The sequence below is a fragment of the Octodon degus genome, unplaced genomic scaffold, assembly GCF_000260255.1.
Source record: "Octodon degus isolate 3935 unplaced genomic scaffold, OctDeg1.0 scaffold00051, whole genome shotgun sequence".
Lineage (NCBI taxonomy): Eukaryota > Metazoa > Chordata > Mammalia > Rodentia > Octodontidae > Octodon > Octodon degus.
This window is the reverse complement of record NW_004524627.1, coordinates 6,849,842-6,853,512: the sequence shown is the minus strand read 5'-3', so window position 1 is coordinate 6,853,512 and position 3,671 is coordinate 6,849,842.

Sequence of the window (3,671 nt, the reverse complement as noted above, 5' to 3'; positions counted from 1 at the left end):
CACGCTGCGCCTGGGCTGGGACTGGTCCCGCCGGCGCAGGGTAGCAGGAAACTCTCCGCACACTCACCGGACCTGGGCTAGGACTGGGTCTAATCATCCTTTTTAAATAATGCTGAGAATTGGAAATATTCCACAATTTATTTTAAGATATTTATCACTCCAGAAAGTAAAAGGTGATCAGTATGCTAAGTTTATGGGAAACCCTTCATCCTACATCAGATTGAAGGCTGCCTTCTTGGTGTACTGGCTCAAGAGAGCTGGAGTAAAACCACAAATGCATTTGTTCCTTTGGGTATGGACAGATACTGACACGGACACTCATGAGTCCCCATGGGCCAGGGGTTTGCACTGTGCTTTCTACATAACAGGGCACTGTGAAAGGCATAAAATATCTCAGATGTTAAGAGTTACAGAGGATTATAAGGAATTGAGAAGTGTTACCCGGCATAAAAATCATGAACACTTAACATCAGCCAGCTCCTGAGCCAGTTTTTTGGTGGATTAGAAACTGCTGAGGAAGCATGTGCTAAATTACTGACCACCTGGCAGAAAAAGCCCAAAAGGACTCCAACTTTTGATGAGTTTAGAAATAGTTTCTCATGTGATATAGCAATAAATTTTGTGAGGATTAAGCAAGTTGGCGGGAATCCATAAACCTCAACTTTGTTGGTCCCCTACTGATAGACCCAAGGAATTTGTCCTGGGGTTTTGACTGAGTGGCATGACTAGAAGAAGCAGAAGCCATCCCAATCAGGGAAGTAAATAAGATGAGGAGTCCAGCTGGGGCAGGAAAGTGGGGAGGCAGAAGCAATTATAAGGGAGCAAATTTGTGTCTCTCCTTTAACAGTGAAACAAAAAAATTCTAGGCATATTTCTGAGGTCTCGTTTATCAAAAAAAAGTCCGTATCTTGTACCACTCACACAAGAAAAGTCACTGTTTCCAGACACACTGTGGCCACATCAAAAACAAAAGTGCAGTCAAAGGACCTAGGGTCATGTATAGAAACCATTCAAAGCACACAAAACTCCTGGTTCTGGTCACATGTGCCTCCCAAGCCTTTTGTGTTCACACACGAACAAGGAGAGGTCCGCCTTAGGCTGTGGCAGATGGGAAGCACCTTTATTCACATGTACCAATTGTATATACAAAACACTTCGTCCATATGCAGTTTCTACCACCAATGTGGCCTCTGTGGCCCAAACCTAGAAAGGCATCTTAGTTGCCTCCACTTTTCTGGGCTATTTTACACAAATATTTATTTCTCTTAATGAAAGCTTTTTATATGGGAAATCCTTCAGTATATCTTTCCATCTGCTTCTCAGAGGACCTGGATTATCTATTCAGGAATTATCTAGGTGACACAATCTCAGTGTGGTGGAAAACACATCTTAGAGGGAGCATGGATTATTGAGTACACAACAAGACCCTTGACATTACCGAGGTTTGTGGCTCCCAGGGGGCACAGTACAAGAAATTATTTTTAAAAACTCAGAGGAGACACATAGATTTTAGAAGTTTGAGGCACTGCTCAACCATTTTGTCAGGGAACTATGATATAGACCCAGGTTAGGGACCTCTGTGTGAGTTGCATTATACAGTTTTAGAGTTTTTGGGCTTCTAGATGCTGAGGTGTGAATCAGAGGGCATTGAGTGTGTGACTTAATGTGGATGAGTTCATACTGATGCAGAAGGATGAGTTCATACAGATCCAGTTGCATGAGGTCATAGGTGCCCAGGAAGAAGCCCTGTTTTCAGAATTACAGCTAAGACGTCGTAGACTTTCTGACAAGCTCATTTCCCTCACAATGCCCAGACATATTCTGGTCCAGTGCTGGAGCACTGCTCCTTGATGGGACAAAACAGCACAGGGCTGAGTCTGTGGCAGACATCACCATATTAGTCCATGCTCAGGAACTGTTTCAAGATGATTCCCCATGGGTCTCTTGGTTTTCGGAAGGTTTTGTGATGAGGAATTGAGTTTATTTCCATGCAACTTGAAAATGTTGGTATAGTGCACAACCTTTCATGCTAGAGGTACAATAGTTCATTGCAGCAGAAGAGAGCAAATGTGACAAGAGAAAAAGGAGTGGACAAGCCACTTTCTGCCCTCTATATTGGGGCAGGCTGCCAACCTGAGGGTGGGTACAACACACACATTTTTAAGCCCAGCAATGAACCATGATTCAATCGCAAACTGTAGATTCAGTCACCTCTGTATAGCTCACCTCCCATGACTGCATGAGGCATTGGGCAGACAACAAGGTACAAATCGTAACAAGTAATATGGGGATTCTGCCACTGAAACATACTCACCCTCTATGAATGCTGTATTTGTTTCCATCACCTCGTTTTCCTCATTTATCTTGGGGGAAAATGAACCAACTTCATGTTACTTCACTGTGTTCATGTTGTCAGGTCAGCCATGAATAATAAAGTATTTTGCCTCTGACTCAGCTGTCTTGTGTCTTCACCAATATGTATGAAACTCTGGCAGGAAGACTCATTGGATAAAATCTCCAACACTTCATGCTCTCAAAAAAAAATATAATCAGGGAAGACTTTGTCCTTTCTTCATTAAGAAGACCTTGATTTGCCAAGAGATGGAGTAAACTTGATTAACTTCAGGATTGGGGATTTGGTGAAGTTATTTCTTTGAAGGAAACTTGTGCTTATTTTCCTTCAGTCTTAGAGAAGTGTAAGCCACCTCCCATAACCTAGAAGTCTTTACCTCAAAATTGTAAAACCCAGCCTTGGAGTTCAGGATGAGAATGTGGTTAGGTACAGCATAGTCTCGTCTATTTCCCTGTGGTGGACCCTGTGTAACGTTTAGGAGGTCCTGATAAGAAATTTCTTCTACCTGACTTTATATTACAACTATTAGAGTATTGGAAAATAAGGAGACCTCTACTATTTTAAAGCTCGAGTAATTATTTAGAGGATTAGTGGGGTGCTGGTGTGCTGTGCACTCTTTCCAGGAACTCTTTCTCAAGCACTAGTTATCTTGTTCAAAGAACTGGACAAGACAGGAAAGACACATAGCAAGATTTTACATTTATTAAATGCATCAAAGATAAGAGAAAACAAGTACTCTGAAACCAATTGCTTTGTACAGCAAGTGTGTGCCAGTTAGAGGAGGAGAAGTACACCTTCCAGAGCAGGCCCTCCCAGCAAAGGCTCACGGCAGCCACGAAGTGAATAGGCGCCATCTTTCATGATGGCAGAGCCAGTCCAGCCTATCAAAATCTTGCTGGACCTTGTGTCAGAAGAACTGCACATAGCATTCTTTATCCTGGAATTCCATGATTCATAGGTCGTGCCCACTTGCACAGAAATTTCACCATGTGTCAGAGGGACAGAGATAAAAGGTCACCTCCATGCCAGCAAAAGTTTCCTTTACATCATTAATATATCAAAATTATTCTAAAAAGGTCCAGTGAGATAGCTCAGAGGACTAAGTGCCTGCTTAGGCAAGCACAGTGACCAGGGTTCAATCTCAGCATTACATGCTGCTCTGGCCCCACTTCTGGATGCACTGAGCTGGACACTGGGAACGGACGTGGTGGCACATGCCTGTAATCCCAGCACTAAGAAGGCTGAAAACAGGAGGATCACTACAAGTCCACACTAGGTATCCCTTTGAGGGGGGCTGCTCCTGTTGCATAGAATCTAT